Genomic DNA, 18547 nt, shown 5'->3' with positions numbered 1-18547 from the left:
GACGCACACATGTCGAGGACAAGTGGGAGATTGTTGGGAAATGTGTCCTCAACAATAGTGCGATCACATGATTTAAATATCATTATTAAATCTCATTTTAAGAATACATGTGGGATGTAATATTTACAATCAACTGGTCCACATATATCGGTAATGATTGGTGACTAGAGTATGACATTCGTCGTGCGGACGGTGGTGATCGATTGATCCCCTTAGGTCATACCTATAGGGAAATACTCTTAATTGATTATTTAATTAATCGTATACCGATACGAGTTAATTAAATTGCTTAAAATTGACGGATGATTTTGTGAGTATAATTTACGTATCTTATTGTAAATATGATTAAATGAGACACGGTCTAAGTAATCGAATTGTTTTATTACTTAGATGAAATCATTGTTTCTGAGAAACAATTTAAACGGAATGAAAAAAATTTATTATAAATACGAGAATGTTGTAATTTATAATTTGGAAACACTTTTGGTACAAGTAATTACGAATTACTAGTCGATTTTGTAAATGACATATTTTATGAGTATGTTGATTTTTAATAAGTTAAAAATACATTACAATGTGACATGTCATGTAACATGTTACATGTGACAAATTGACAAATGACAAAATAAAATTGACCTCCCATTTTATTGATTCATACCGAAATTATGGAGGGAGTTAGTGGAAATTGTGTTAATTGTTTAAGTATAAACACAATAATGAAAGCTAATAAGTAGGGATGCAAACCTAAGCTTTTGAGAAGAGCAAAAACAAAAGGTATTGGGCATCCTACCCAAGCCAATTTCGGCCAACCATATGAGAAAAGAAAAGAGAGTTTTTCTTTTCAAGATTCATTCATCATTTTTACACATCTAATTTTCTAGTGTAAGAAATGTATCTTTCTCTACATCTTATGAAATTTAGAGAAATAAAACTCACATAATCTCCTCTCTTGATCGAAATATTCAAGAGTAAAATTGCAATTTATATTATGTCAATTTTATAGTAAAACTAATATTATTACTAGATCTAAATAATATTGGTTATTAAGAGGTTTCCTTGGGTATATGCTTTTGGGAGGGATTCTATACTTGAATCCTTGTTCTTCCATTAAAGGAAAGCTCAAGAACAAAAGAAAAGGAGATTTCTTTTGTGCCCATTTGAACCGAAATTTCAATGTAAGGATATGATTTCTTCTCTATTTTATTATATTGTTTGCATGCATAAAATCCACATTTAATTTTATGACAAATTAATTTCAACATATATGAGTATGTTAGTATGTATAAAGATCTACATTTCCTTCAAAAGATAGTATATGCTCGTCATTCTCAATGAGTAATAAGTTGTAAAATTCATGGAAGATGATTACTACCACTAAATCTCATGTCTGCAAATAAAATTTTCAAACTCCCACTCAATTCCACATGTTTCACGATTGACCACTCAATCGAAACATTTCATGAATTGAAATCATTTTTGCTTTGCTATGTTGTTCTGACAAAACCACATATGTTATCAACATATCCTTTCAAAATACCTATTTGGAAAGAGGTTTCGATCTCTAACAATGGAAAGAGACTTTAATCTCTAACTTATTCATCCTTAAAATGAAGCGAAGCAATGTCATTACTCAAAAGTAAAATTCAACATGGAGTTCATATGTCCCGTTCAAAATACTCATTTCGGAAGGAGGTACAACTTGTCCATTTTCATGAAGTTTAGCAATGACTCTAGCATGGTTAACCATTAACTTAGCTATTTATAGACATCGATATGTCTTTCTATGCAACTCTTAATCATAAAGCTCATTTATATTCAAGGATGCATTTTTGTTTTATTAGGCTCTTAAGTAAACAATAACGTTGAATCTTTATTTTAAGTTTTTTCATTAGTCATGTTACTTTAAGTACTTTCTTTTGGTCACCTCACGTAGTTTCCTTAAGAACATCTTCTTTTGGTCTCCTCACGTAGTAGAACAACTTCTTTTGATTTCCTCACGTAGTTACCTTAAGAACATCTTCTTTTGGTTTCCTCAAGTAGTTAATATGATTAGAAATGTATACTAAATCTTGTCTCTTACATAGATCTCATCTACTCAAGGCATACAAATCATATGTATACATAGATCTCATCTACTCAAGGCATACAAATCATAGGTATACTAGACTCAAAGCATTCTTTGTGTCTTAATATTACTCCCACTCTATCTTTAGAATAAATACCCTAAATATTCAAAAGATAGCTTTCGTGACACAAATGATGTTTTGGTGAAGAAAGAGAGATATCACATAGATTAATAGACTTATTTATAAAGATTTAATGGGTGTAGTAGGTTATTAAGTTTCCCCTAAGTGAGTTCATTAACTCAATATCACTTTATAATCGATCATTTACAAACTTCAAGTTTATGTACATATAATGAATATATCATTATAATTGTCTATTGGATCAATTTTAAGTAGATATTCATATGTTTCTATGTCAAGCATATAAAGATGAATTTTAGAACAATTAGAAATACGATAAACGTAGTGACTTGGGTTGCAAACCAAGTCACTATTAATCCAAAATTACAACCATTGTTCAAAGAATTAAAACAAATTTCTATGTCAAACAAGGAAATTTAAATAGTTCTAGAAATTCAAAATACAACATCATAATAAAGACAACAAACAAAGCCAAGCTTCATGGGTGGCTACTCCGAGCTCCCTCACGATCTCTCAAGCTTGCTTTTCCTTGCCCTTGTTGTTGCTTGGAGGAGGCCCTAATTACAATAAAAAGGGGATACATTATCACAACTTGTATCAAAATACTAAAGTTGAATTAGAAACATAAAAGAAGGGATTGTCATTTACCTACTGGAGTGATCTTTCCAGATTCGTCACCAAGATATTTGGAACAATTTCTCTTCCAATGTCCAATGCCATTACAATAATGGCACTTGTCAAGAGGACCCTTCTTGGGTTTGGAAGTGATAGCTTCAAAAGTTCTAGCCTTGGATTTCATGGGAGCTTGCCTCTTGCCCTTTTTGCCACTCTTCTTGAAGGTTCCCTTGCTCTTATTGCTTATATTGAGCACATCCTTAGGGGAGCTAGCATTTAGCCCCATGTCCCTTTCGGCTTGCACAAGTAACTTGTGCGACTCTTCAAGGGACACATCCTTGTCTTGCATGTTGAAATACACCCGGAATTGCACATATGCTTTGACTTTGCTTAAGGAGTGAAAAATTCTATCAACGATGAGTTCTTTGGGAATTTCAACATTTTGAATTTTCAATGTCTCAACATACTCTAACAATTTGAGTACATGAGGGCTAACCTTTTGGCCCTCTTTGAAGTCGAGATCAAAGAATGTCGAGGCCGCCTCATATTGGACAATCCTCGTGTTTGTGAAAACATTGTCACAAGCTTAGAGTAGATTTCATAGGCGGTGGCCATCTTAAAGGCTCTCCTTTGGAGATCCGCCTCCATAGCAAAAATCAATACATTTTTGATAGCGGCGGAGTCTTTGTGGTAAGCTTCATATGCTTCCTTAGTGGCGGCACTTGACCTAGAATTAGGTTCGGGTGGAGAGGCCTCAATGAGGTAACGAAGCTTGTTGTCACCTTGAGTGGCTAATTTGAGTTGGTCATCCTAATCGGAGAAATTTGACCCATTCTTTTCAAGTTTACATCGATCCATAAAGGATCGGAGCCATGAAACATTAGTGAGAGTGTTTGCCTTGGTGTTTGGTGCGGCCATTGTTATTGAGAAATAAAAACGGTCTACAAAACAAAATAGAAAAAATAATAAAACATTTATCGTTTTAATAATAATACTTGTAGATTATTAAATAAGTTTTATTGCATTTATCTAGTGACCTCTACCCAACTAGAATAAATGATCTCGAGATCCAAATTCATATTAACTCGGGCACGGTGAGCCGATTCATGCCTTATTAATATAACTCGGTGGATTAACTCTTTAATCGATTCTACTTTTAGAACTCCCGGTCGATAAAATTACCCTAATATTTATCTTTAGCCCGGAACACATGCGACTACGGTCACGAATACTTCCGTTGAGCTCAATCCAAATTTCGATGTAATAACATTTTACTACCCCACTTCGCCAATGTAACAAGGTTTCTATTACGGTAAAGCCGGCTCAACTCCCTTACGAAATTGGTACTTCATGGGTTCTACTATTTGGTAAGGCTATTTCTCAATTATTAATTTAGTGAGAAGTCATGTCAATTTATTATCTATCACGTTTTAAGTGAACTAAAGCGGTGAACTACGATTATTATAATTGACACGGTCGATGACTCGATTAAATAAAATGCATGTTTCGTTATGGCGATTTAGCGATGCATGCAAACATATAACTAAAATGCAAAGCATAAATATAAAGTCCTAGTATGGCCTTCCTAAAATAGTAAATTTAATAAACTATTACAAATTCGGAAACCAACTCCTTTGGTCCCTTGAACTTCGGTCTTGGCACGCATCTCGAGGTAACACCGTCTTCATTGAAACTCCGAGAAATTACAAAATAATAAATAGAATTACATAATTTCCTATTATACATTTGTAATAAAAATTAAAATCTATTATATTACAAAACGGTGATACGAGATCACAATAATTACAACCGAAACGATATTCCCATACATTTCGGGTAATACCAATTAAAAACTAAGGCCATACTAAGTAAAATTACATAATTCAAAAATTATATAAATCAAAATATGACAATCATAAATAAAATGCAGGATTATAATATGTATGAACATGGTTAATTTTATGCTAAATCGCCTTTTAAGAGCCAATATCGTATATTATATTGGTTTTTATGGATTTGCGTGATTATAAACTTGTTAAAATCATAAAAAGTTACATAAATTCATATTTATGTTCAAGTTAATTACCCTAACCATCTTAGGACTCAAAACTTAGTCTTCACTAACATTTTGACAATAATTCAACTTGATTTCTTAATATTGTTCATGATGGACTCAAAAATACAATATTATACTATAAACTCCAAATTAAATTATAAAAATTTCAAATAATTTCAAAATTTGAAATTCAAACTCATGAACATTCTGGGAAAATACCATGACACTCATAATGTTCAAAATATAGGTTAAAAATTTCGAAAAGTTTTGAGAAAAACATCGTTGCGGCTTATCGGTTTTATCAAATATGACCATCAAAATAAGAGAAAATAATTTTAATCAACTTTTCACTTTTAGATCTGAAATGTGGGATAAAATGCAACATATGACGTTTTTCTTTAGTCATGAAATATGTTTTAGTATTATAGGCTAATTTAAGTCACTATTTATTGAATTTTTACTCAAAAATTCATAAATCATGGATAAGAAGTTCATTTCGTCCAAGATTTTTACACAAACTGAGTAAAAATGCATGTGACAACATATAAAATTTTCATGACCATATTCGAAATATAACTCAAATTAACCTAATAAACCCTTTAAATTCGATTTAAACTTATAAAATCCATATTTTATGCAAAATAACTTAGTTTTTGATGAAATTTAACATGCAACTAGTAGATAATATATGTGAAAACATATCCAAAAATCACTTAAAAATTCGAAGTTTAGCTATATTTCGTCGAAAAATGACATTTTCCTCATAAAAATCGAATTTTTATGCATATAATATATAAAATGAACAATAAAATCCATAAATCGTCCCATATGACCTAAACTCCATTTAGGACCAGAAACTTTTAACATGGAAAATTATTTCATGATTTATCTTCATAAATCCTAAATAAAAAGTTTTATATGTTAACTAATTAACTCGGAAAAAAAACCCGATTTTGCATGCAACAACCATGTGCTCTGATACCACTTGTTATGATTCATTAATCTCATATGTTTACATATTCATAGTATGATAGTTTAATTTAGTCATAAAATTAAAACGGATCTTATGCATACAAAACTATTACAAAGTATAAGGAGAAAAATCAATTCTTACATTGATAATTTCGGATAAATGGGCACTAGTAAGTTCACCTACTTACTAGTTCTTGAGCTTTCCAAAATGGAAGAATAAGATTCAAGTTGAGAATCTCTCCTAAGGAATTATACCCAAAGTAACCCCTTAATTATTTTAATTAATATAAGACTAGTATTAATTAAAACAAGCTTAAAATTTGACACAAAAATGGTGTTTTGTTCTCTTGTATTTCGGTCAAGAGAGGAGTATTTGTGAGGTTTATTTCTCTAAGTTTTATCTCACAAATTGTAGAGAATAATAATTTTTCTAACACTAGAAAAATTATGTAGTGAAAACTGTGAATTAAAAACAGGAAAGCCCTTGGCTTTTCTATGCATAAAACCGGTTGGGGGGAGGGAAGAGAGCCAATGTCTGAGCTTCACATTCTACCCAAAGCAAACTAGGTATGCATGGCTATTGATGCGTGCCTAAAAAATACAATTATTCTATTCATTTGCACGCATTTCTATGCATTATTGAGTAGCGTAAGCTACTATTCTCCCTTGTTTTGGCTACTTTGGGCCGTGTGGTGTTCTATGCAGGTTATAGGCTCGAGTATGTGCAAATAAGCTAAAACTCATCACGAAAGCTTGAAATCTTGGTCTTGATGGAAATGAGCTTGGAAACCATCCTTTTGGAGTACTTAGTGAAGTAAAGAAGCTTAGCGAGCAAAAGAAAGGCTTCACATTACTAGTGCCTACTTTGAAGAGCCATAACTCGAGTTCTGCAAATGATAATCAAGTTATTCCAATTGGAGGTGAAATCTTATCCTCTTAGATTTCCAACGCCAGAAAAAACGCTTTATTTACCCAAGTAACGAAGAAATGATTGCTGTTTGAAATTCGGTGCGCGTTGCAGGAAATGCGCGCTGAAGAAAAGTCGATTGACTGGTTATTATAGTCGATCGACTGGTATTTTGGTCGATCGAATTTTTGCTAACTGGAGACCCGACGCCAGAAAAAACGCTTTATTTACCCAAGTAACGAAGAAATGATTGCTGTTTGAAATTCGGTGCGCGTTGCAGGAAATGCGCGCTGAAGAAAAGTCGATTGACTGGTTATTATAGTCGATCGACTGGTATTTTGGTCGATCGACTTTTTGCTAACTGGAGACCCGACGCTTGTTTTATTTAGTCGATCGACTGGAATTTTGGTCGATCGAATATTTTACTTATCAGGCCGTGTTTGCTTAACTTATTATTTCGGCCCATTAGTCGTTTAATTAATAATTCTTAGCTATTTCTATATAAAGACAAGCTGAGAACTTGATTAGGGCATCTTTACTTTTGCAAAAATGCAGTTTCACGTTACTTTTGTTCTAAATTTCGGATCGGTAGTTTTATAATCTTTCTTCTTCCATTTTCATTCAGTAATTTAATTAACCTTCAGTTCTTCAGTTATTTTCTTTCTACTGTTTCTCTTGTTTTTCCTTGTCTTGCTTTTATCGTATGCTTAATTATTATTTACGTTTCGTCATCATGTTTAATTCTATTATTATTGTTATTGTTGAATTAATTAGTTTAATTATGCGTAGCTAATTCCTTTATGCTAGAATTTAGGGGCTCCGCGGTTGTATGATGGTATTGTGCTAGGTTATTAGGTTTAGCGATTTACTCCGTCTGAATTGTTAATCGTGGCATCTGATAGCGGTTTAATTGATTAAGTGCACATAATTAATTGACCATCTTGTTAAACCTTGACCTGGATCGAGAGATTGGAAAAGGCGAAGACTTGCTATGAACAATAGGATACTCTAATTAGGGCGAGAGCTACATTAGAATTCTAGGGAAAACAGTGGACCGAGAGGACCTATTCAAAACCCTTCAGAACGTTTATTGCTGACCCTGGATCTTACCTTAGATCGTTGTAGACCGCGGTGAACCGGCCATCCTAGCTGTTTCTCTCTTATTTGAATTCGTTTATAATTTACTTTCTTTTGTTTGCTATCTTAGTTAATAGACAAAATCCAACTCAAAACCCCCAGTTTTGTGACTCAGACATACTTGAATTGACATTTAGATCTGCAAATAGCCTCCCTGTGGATACGATCCCGACTTCCCTAGCTATATTAGTTAGAGACCAGTTGGTTATTTTTGGTAGGTATACGATTAGACTGTCTAATTTTGGCGCCGTTGCCAGGTAGGCGACGCATTTTTCTATTTGTTTTATTACAGTTTGTCTCTTGTCTCAAGGAACCTGTGTTCCTTGAGACCGTTTCTCACCTTTCAGTGCTAGTTTTGTTTATGCCCAGGTCTTTCAGGTCTGAACTCATACCCTTTGATCCAGAACCAGAAAGGACTCTCCGTGCTAGACGAAACTTTTGGAAGGAGATATATCAAGCAGAAGACTTGAATACGCTTGATTTAGCTTACGCAACATTTCTTGCAGAAAATCAGTCTTTAGAGGAAGACACGTCTACTTCTGCCCCTACTACCATCATCCCGACTTTAGCAAGTCGCTCTGAGCCCACTCTTGCTTCTCTTCCCAAGGGATTCAAGCTCCCCATCTCGGATACGGGTACTTTCAAAATGCGCCCATCTTACATTAATCTGGTGGAGCGGAATTTATTTGGAGGGGGAGCTGGTGAGGACCCAGCTAAACATATGGAGAAGTTTGTTAATTACTGTTGCTCCGTTCCTTTGACTGTGGGGGTGATTCAGGAGCAAGTCGAACAAACACTTTTCCCTTTTTCTCTGCGAGATGATGCAGCAGAGTGGCTGTGTGACCTGGATATGGAAGCTCATGATGTTATAGACTGGAATTCCTTAGCTCTTGCTTTCTACAAGAGATACTTCCCACCCCAGAAGACTAATGCTCTCTGAAGCTAAATTACGAGTGTCAAACAAGGTCCAGATGAGGACTTTAATGAGGCGTGGGTTCGTTTTAAACGACTAGTTCGATCTGTTCCACATCATGGGTTCCAGATCTGGTTCCTTTGCAATCAATTCTACAACGGGCTGTATGACGACCATAGGTCCTTACTAGATTCAGCTGCCAATGGGAGATTCCAGGACAACACTAATGATACCAATGCCTGGAAAATAATTGATCAGATAGCTACTCACACAGCTGAGTACGGTAATCTAAGAGGTAGCAAAAGAGGAGGTGGTTCGGATACTGCAATTGCAACTCAGTTAAAGGCTCTAACTACCCAGATTGCCGAACTAAAGACAGCTTAGTCCTTGGGAAATCGGCAGACAGTTAATGCTTTGGTTCAACAGGAGGTCCCTTGTGAGCGATGTGGTACACAGGGTCATATTGCAGCTGGGTGTATGAGTACTTTAGAGCAAGTTCATGCTTATCAATCCTTCAAGCAAGGTACTCTGTATTCTAATTTCTTCGCTGAGAGAAATCAGAATGGGTTCCAACCTACTCCTACGCCGATCAATCCTTACATCATCCCTCAAAATCGTGGTAATCAACCACAAGGGAACTTTATTAGGCCTCCTCAACAGTAGTTTCAGTAGATGCAGGCTCCTCCTCAGGCTTCAAGCAGTGATATGTTAGATATTAAAGCTATATTACAACAACAAATGGCTGCTTCACAAAAGCAAGAGGCTTTAATCGCTCAATTGTTGGCTCACAATAATGTCTTGGACACTCAAATTGCCCAGTTATCGAGCCAAAATACAAGTAGGCAGCCAGGTACGTTGCCGTCTAAACTTGACAAGCCTCATGAGACTGTTAATGCGATACATCTGCGAAGTGGTCTTACATATGATAGACCAGAGATGTCCCGGGTGAACAACGAGGTTATTATTGAAGATCTGGATGTTGATGCGGAAGATGAAAGTGCTGACGAAGTTGCTGTAACGTCTGAAAAAAGTCGATCGACCGAAAAACTGGTCGATCGACTAAAACAGCAGAACATGACATTGGTAAAGCTGAAAAACGTCGATCGACTGAAAAAAGTGGTCGATCGACTGGTACTTTTAGTCGATCGACTGAAAAAAGTGGTCGATCGACTAATTGTCCAGACGGAGTTGCTTATTCATCGTTTACTGTTTGTAAAACGCCTTCTACTGCTGATAAGGCGTCCATTTCGGATGGAGGGAAGAGTAAAATTGTCGAGCCACCTATTGCGATTAAGCTTCCCTTTCCGGCCCGACAGCTGAATACGAAGATTGAGCAACAATTCGGGAAGTATTTGAAAGTCGTGAAGGATCTGCAGGTAACGGTACCTTTCACTGAACATATTACTCAAATTCCCTCATATGAAAAGTTTATGAAAGAAATTATGTCTCGTAAGAGGAGTTTTGATGAGGTAGAGACTATAGCTTTTACTGCGGAGTGTAGTGCACTCCTACAAAATAAGTCTCCACCTAAATTGGCTGACCTAGGTAGTTTTTCTATCCCCTGTTTTATAGGCACCCATACTATTGATAATGATTTATGTGACTTAGGTGCTAGAATCAGTGTCTTACCTTTGTCTTTAGCTCAAAAGATAGGTTTGACTGAGTTTACATGCACAAATATGACTATCCGAATGGCAGACCGTTCCTTGTCGCGTCCTTTAGGGATCCTAGAAGATGTTCCTGTACGGGTAGGTAAGTTCTTTATACCCGTCGATTTTGTTGTATTGGACATTCCTGAGGATACCCATACCCCTATTATCCTAGGGAGACCATTCTTCCACACTGCTGGTGCAATTACTGACGTAGGAGCAAGGACTCTGACATTTAAAGTGGGGGGTGAGAAGCTGACCTACACCCAATCTAGTGTCCGTAGGGCACCTATGTAAGTTGTACCTTGCCATGTGGTAGTTGATAGTCCTACAGTTGAGTCCTGTTTTGCTATTACTGTGACACCTCCGCCCCATGCTGGGAGCAAGATGGAGGACCGTGCTTTTGTATCTCCTTTTGCAGGACATTACATGTTGAGCTACAAGGAAGATTCAGGAGGTGGATTTGGTGCGTTGGGTGCGTTCTCTGAAGCTGGCGGTGCTGCTTATGGTGATAAAAAAGGAGTTCCTTTGCCACATGTAAAGTGTTGCAAGGAAGCCTATGATGCGGAACGATCTTCTATTTTCAAAACCATGTTTGAGTGGTGGCCCAAGGTGAAGAATGCTGAGGGGACTTCATTTTGTCAGCGGCCAAGCTGTGCGCCGATTGAATGTTGATGACTCATGAAGTAAGGTCGGGCGGGACCTCAAAAACCAGCACTGATCGGGAGGCAACCCGGTGGAATAAACTTTTATTTAACAAAGGACATTTTAGTTTAGCTTATCGTTTGCTTTATTTGCGTTGTAATTAGGATTTATTTCCGTTTGCTACTGAGACAATTGGGACAAGTGCTTTGGTTTTTGTTGGGAGATTTGTGTGTTATTTTCAGGTGCATCGGCATAAAGGTGTGTCGTCTTGGCGAACTATGCATGAAAGACGAGTTTGTGCTGCGTATAAAGAGTAGAAAAGTCGATCGACTGGTTGTTTTGGTCGATCGATTGGGGTTGTTAGTCGATCGACTGGTGATGTTGGTCGATCGACTTTTCCTGGAAATCAGCACGTTATTTCAGGAGATGATGATCCCGGTTTCGATGTGGGTTATGATTAGAAACTGCTGGCCATGACCTCCCTTGTTTTTGGCTGGTTTGGGGAGGTCATTAAATTGTAAGTTCCCGCTGCCCCTATTTCCTTCTACTTTTCTTCATTTGTTTTCATCTCGTTTCACGCATCGTTTCCCATAATTTTTTTTGATGTTGCTGATTGTCTGCTGATCACAATGAGGGCATTGTGTGATTTGGTTTGGGGGAGGGTATGAATCTGTCTCTTTGCATCCATTTGCATTTTTATTGCATTTTTGTTTGCATATTTCTTGCATTTCCATATGCATTGTTTTTTCCTTTTTTCACTATAAAAAAAAGAAAAAATTGAAAATTTTAAACAATTACAAAAAAAAACATGTTTTAATTTGCATTTTAGGTCGAGCCGAAACGGTTAGATAACAACGATGAAATTGCCTTGTGCTTTATTTTTCGCCTAAGCCTTGCTTTGCCACTCTTGTACGGTCATTGCATAATCTACGTGTTTGTGATCGACTTTTCTGAACGAATAGACCTGACTTATTATCGGCAAACTACTCAAAATTTCTAAGGAATTAGACCCTAACAAACTGATGACATTCATGATCAGTTTCATTCTAGGATGAGAGTAGTACTCTTTATAAGACATGTATCATCAATTTGCATAAACATGATTTTTGTCTCTTAGTACATGTATGCATTCGGGTTAGTGGCGGTGTCACATGTGGAGAGGCGTCTTTTTTCCTCTTATTTTACCCTTGAGCCTCACATATCCATATTGACATATTTTGACCCAATTGTTAACCACATTCCTATATAGCCTACCCAAGTCGAACTAGTACGGTAAATATTTTTGGGTATGTGTGTCTCTGTCGATCGTGGCAAATCTTTTTGTTGTGAAGGGTCTGAGAAGTAGGAAATGGAAGAATGAGAAAAAAAAAAAGAAAAAAAAACGTGAATATGAAGAATGAAAAAAAAAAAGAGAAAAATGGAAAATCAAGTTGAAAAAGAAGATAGTTCACTCCTATGCTCTTGTTCCATATTATCTGAGAAGTAATTTGTTTTGGTGTGTGAGTTTATGCCAGTTTTGGCATCGTTTTATCTTATATGGTTGGGTTGTTGAACGGGATTTGCTTACTATTGGTTTCGTTTTGGTACTAGCTTGGCTCTTACCTCCACTTTTCCAAAAATGTTTTGCCCCTTCTTACCCAACTACCTCACTTCACTATATTTGTAAGTACTCGGCATGTGACTTGGTCCTGTTTGGTTGGAATGCATATATACGGTCGGTAGAGATGACTATCATATTAGACTGCATGCATGTTCTTATAGGTTGCAGTTAGGTGAGTGTCTTATTTCTTTCAATCTTACATTATATACTCACTATGTTCTTTAATGAGTGATGAGCGACCCGTGAGAGTCCGATATATATATGAGTCTTGCAAGGTTGAAGGTTCAGTAAGTTGTTTCATATGTATAACTCGTTTGCAATCGATTATGTACTTTGGTTTTGGCTACGTGCATTAAATTGGTTTGGGCGTATGAAGCATAGTTAGCTCTGAGATTGTCTACCGTTCCATTAGTTGTTTCTGTCCTTAGTCTTTGCTTGCTTGGGGACAAGCAAGGGTTTGGTTTGGGGAGGTTTGATGTGTGCCTATTTCATACAATTATTCTATTCATTTGCACGCATTTCTATGTATTATTGAGTAGCGTAAGCTACTATTCTCCCTTGTTATGGCTACTTTGGGCCGTGTGGTGTTCTATGCAGGTTATAGGCTCGAGTATGTGCAAATAAGCTAAAACTCATCACGAAAGCTTGAAATCTTGGTCTTGATGGAAATGAGCTTGGAAACCATCCTTTTGGAGTACTTAGGGAAGTAAAGAAGCTTAGCGAGCAAAAGAAAGGCTTCACATTACTAGTGCCTAATTTGAAGAGTCATAACTCAAGTTCTACAAATGATAATCAAGTTATTCCAATTGGAGGTGAAAGCTTATCCTCTTAGCTTTCCAGCGCCAGCTAAAATGCTTTATTTGCCCAAGTAACGAAGAAATGACGGCTGTTTGAAATTCGGTGCGCGTTGTAGGAAATGCACGCTAAAGAAAAGTCGATCGACTGGTTATTATAGTCGATCGACTGGTATCGTTAGTCGATCGACTTTTTGCTAACTGGAGACTTGACGCTTGTTCTATTTAGTCGATCGACTGGAATTTTGGTCGATCGACTATTTTACTTATCAGGGCGTGCTTATTTAACTTATTATTTCGGCCCATTAGTCGTTTAATTAATAATTCTTAGCTATTTTTATATAAAGACAAACTGAGAACTTGATTAGGGCATCGTTACTTTTGCAATAATACAGTTTCAAGTTACTTTTGTTCTAAATTTCGGATCGGTAGTTTTGTAATCTTTCTTCTTCCATTTTCATTCGGTAATTTAATTAACCTTCAGTTCTTCAGTTATTTTCTTTCTACTGTTTCTCTTGATTTTCCTTGTCTTGCTTTTATCGTATGCTTAATTATTATTTACGTTTCGTCATCATGTTTAATTCGATTATTATTGTTATTGTTGAATTTGTTAGTTTAATTATGCGTAGCTAATTCCTTTATGCTAGGATTTAGGGGATCCACGATTGTATGATGGTATTGTGCTAGGTTATTAGGTTTAACGATTTACTCCGTCTGAATTGTTAATCGTGGCATCTGATAGAGTATAATTGATTCTGTGCACATAATTAATTGACCATCTTGTTAAACCTTGACCTGGATCGAGAGATTGGAAAAGACGAAGACTTGCTATGAACAATAGGATACTCTAATTAGGGCGAGAGCTACATTAGAATTCTAGGGCAAACAGTGGACCGAGAGGACCTGTTCAATACCCTTCAGAACGTTTATTGTTGACCGTTGACCTTACCTTAGACCGTTGTAGACCGCGGTGAACCGACCATCCTAGCTGTTTCTCTCTTATTTGAATTTGTTTATAATTTACTTTCTTTTGTTGGCTATCTTAGTTGATAGACAAATTCCAACTCAAAAACCCCAGTTTTGTGACTCAGACATACTTGAGTTGACATTTAGATATGCAAATAGCCTCCATGTGGATACGATCCCGACTTCCCTAGCTATATTAGTTAGAGACCAGTTGGTTATTTTTGGTAGGTATACGATTAGCCTGTCAGCTATAAGCTAGAGTAATCATTGTGTTTTCTTATTTACAATTATTAACACAATTTTAAACCCTAACCCTCCCCATTTTCGGTACACTTAACATAAAATGAAAGGTCCATTTTATTTTGTCATTTGTCAATTTTGTCATGTGTCACATGTTACATGACATGTTACACTATAGTGTATTTTTAACATATTAAAAATCAACATATTAATAAAATATGTCACATACAAAATTTAATTAGTAATTCTTGATTACTTGTACCAAAAGTGGTTTAACGAATTATAAATTAAAATGACTTGTATTTATAATAAATTATTCAACCTGTTTCAATTGTTTCGTAAACAATAATTTAATCTAAGTAATAAAACAATTCGATTACTTAGAACGTATCTAATTTAATCGAATTACAATGAGACACGTTAATTTTACTCACAAAATCATCCGCCAATTTTAAGCAATTTAATTAACTCGTATCGGTATACGATTAATTAAATAATCAATTAACAGTATTACCCTATAGGTATGACCTCAAGGTATCAACTGATTACCACCGTCGCACGACAGTAATGTCAAACTCTAGTCGTCAGTCAATCATTACCGATATGTGTGGAACAGTTGACTGTAAAATATTACTTTCCCTCATGCATTCTTAAATATGAGATTTAAACATGTGATCATCATGATCGACAATTGTGATCGCATTATTGTCGGGGACACTTACTCCAACAGTCTAAACCCCGAGGATTTGTTAGATTGGCTTAGAACCGTTGAAAGAGTTTTTGAGTTTAAAGATTATTCGGATAGCAAATATTTCAAAGTTGCAATCTTGAAACTCAAAGGCTATGCTTCTCTTTGGTATGAAAACTTGAAAAATCAGAGGAGAAGAGATGGTAAAGAGGCTATTAAGTCATGCTCTAAGTTGAAAAAAGAAACTTAAGGATAAGTTTGTGCCTAGAGACTACACTCAAGACACGTTTATTAGGCTCACTCAACTTAAACAAGAGCAATAACCCATTGAGTCTTACCTTGAGACTTTGAGCAGTTAACCTTGCAATGTGAATTAAATGAGAAACCCAAACAAAAGATTGGTAGGTTTATTGAGGGTTTGGATTTTAAGATTTCTAGTCGAGTAAGAATGCATCAAGTGTTGTCTTTTGACGAGGCCGTGAATTTATCATTGAGGGTTGAGAAATTGGGGAAGGGGAAGACTACTACCACAAAACAACCGTCCAAAACAGCCCCTCACCAAGACCAAAGCGAGACCAAGGTTGATGAACCAACCCCTCAAAACAAAACACCCACTCTTGACAAAGGCAAGGCACCAATGGTTCAACCCAAAAACACCACATCTCTGAAAAAATGTTACCAATGTCAAGGATTCGGCATTATGCTAAAGAGTGTCCAACCAAGAGAGCCCTTAGCACATTTGAGGTAGTTCATTGGGGTGAGGATGAGATCCTTGTTTGTGATGATGTTAAGGAAGAAACGGAGCAAGGGGAGGCTGCCTTGGTTGTGGAACCGGATTCGGGAATGAGTTTAGTAACTTGGAGAGCATTGAGTACCCAAACCATGGAAAGGGACCAAAGACAACAACTCTTTAGGTCTAGATGCACAATTGGGGGAAGCGTTTACAACCTTATCATTGATGGTGGGAGTTGTACCAATGTGGCTTCTAATACTCTCATTGAGAAGCTCTCTTTGCCTACACAAGATCATCCTAATCCTTACAAGTTGAGGTGGCTCAACAAAGGGACTGAAATTAAGGTGGATAAGCAATGCCTAGTGTCCTTCTCCATATGCTAGAGCTATGTTGATGAGGTTCTTTGTGATGTTCTACCTATGGATGCTTGCCATCTTCTACTTGGTAGGCCATGGGAGTTTGATAAAGATTCAATTCACAATGGTCAAGACAACACCTATACTTTCAAGCTTGGTGCAAAAACAGTTGTACTAGCACCCCTACCACCCGAGTCCATGTTTGAACAATCCAAGAAAATATTATTGTTCAATGAAGACAAGGTGAGTTAAAGGGAGGATGGCGTGGAAGCTATCCATGCCAAAGATGAGTTCAAGGAGCCATGGGTCTAAGCATTACTCAAATGGAAAGATCAAACCAAGGGTATCTTTGAAGGTTTGCAATGTGAGCCTACTACATTCTCTAATCCAAGTTTAACTAGCTCATTTGAATTCAAGTGCAAGTCTAGTGGTGGAAATGGTCACGACAATGAGGCTGCCCAAATGCAAAATTTCGAGCCAATTGTTGAGGAATGGAAATGAGTCAAGAAACGAGTTGAAAGAGAACCTCCCATCCATGCTAAGGCCATGAAATGCAAGAAAATATCTATGGTTCCTAAGCAAGCTCGCATATTCTGGCCTGGGGACCTTTTGTGGGTTCAAATCATCAAGTACAGAGTCCTTAAGAGAGGGAAAAACAAGTTCATAGCAAGTGAAGAGGGTCCTTTCAAAGTCATCAAGCAAATTGGGTTCAACAAGTAAAAGGTCGATCATTGGGGCATCCATGGGACGTTTGATGTTGGGGAATTGAGTCCAAGCTATGAGGGAATTGATGATGATGATTTCAAGGACTTGAGGGCAAGTTTTTTTGAAGAGGGAGGGATTAAAGTGAAATGGGAAACAACACCAGCTCCATTTCCACGGTTTTGGGCCATCTCCTAAAATGATGTCCAATTCCAATTCCGTCTAAGAACACATGCCATTTTCCGGCCTAAGACTCTTCTATGATGAGTTTAGGACATTTTTGTCTAAGAACTTTTATCTCCAAGGGTTACCAATCAGAAATTAATTGAAGAATCTTGCAAAGGTGCCATGGGAACCCGGTTTTGGAGTATGTGCTAAACATCGCTTTCAACCTATCCTATTTTGATCCAACAAAGCTCAAAGGACTTTTGGAAGCCATTTATAAGAGCCCTACACGGTTCTAAGGCAGCCAAACCAGTCCACATTTCATAAATAAGGAGTTGAGCAAGCAAACAGAGGAGGGTTGGACTATTAGTTTACTTTATCATTTCTTTGCTTTATGTCATTTTCATTTTCAGTTTGTGTAAGGCCTTGTAAGGTCCTAGGCTGCCGTTAACTTGTAGTTTAGGCAGCTTCTTTTGTGACCCATAGATGTAGTTTGTAATCAAGGATCAAGATTGTAAGGCTTGGTCAATATAAACCAAGCAACCCTAATGAGAACTTCAGATTTGAGTGAATTAAAATATGAGTTTGAAACTGAAGTTTTCAATCAACTTTTTTCTTGCTTAGTGTGGAAAACCCCTCATTACTTAGTGTTTGAGGCGGAATTAGCTCTTGTATCGTGATCTTGAGTTTAATTCCAAGGCTTAAACGTGCTTCGTGATCTAGTTTAAGTCATATCCCGGTTACTTGTTCTTGTTTTCGGGTCAACACAGTCCCAAAGTTTCTGTTTTCGTTGCCTGAAGTCATTGTGGAAATTGTTATTTGAATGTTTAGTTCATAAGAATTTAAATTACAATCTTAATTCCATTGTTTTCATTCAAATTACTCAAGATAATTAAGGTCTTATTTTCGTCCAAAACAGGCTGTTTCGAGTCGTTTTTTAGTTGTTAAAATTGTCCTTGTGTTGTTTGGTGTTCCTTAAAACAGTCCATTTAAGTGTCCAATTCAAGTCCTTAGAGTTTCTGCCCAAAGCTTTGTTATTTGTGTTCGTTTTAATCTCCTCTTAAGCACACGAAACAGTCCATTAAACTGTTAAAATCGAGTCCTAATTCTGTCCAAAATCGTGTCCTAGATGTTTTACTATATGATCTCCTCATTAGGAAATGGTACTTTTACTTCCCCATACTCGTCTTTATACAATTGGG

The sequence above is a fragment of the Silene latifolia genome, chromosome 6 (genome assembly GCF_048544455.1).
Source record: "Silene latifolia isolate original U9 population chromosome 6, ASM4854445v1, whole genome shotgun sequence".
Taxonomy (NCBI): domain Eukaryota; kingdom Viridiplantae; phylum Streptophyta; class Magnoliopsida; order Caryophyllales; family Caryophyllaceae; genus Silene; species Silene latifolia.
Note: the sequence above shows the minus strand (reverse complement) of the source record.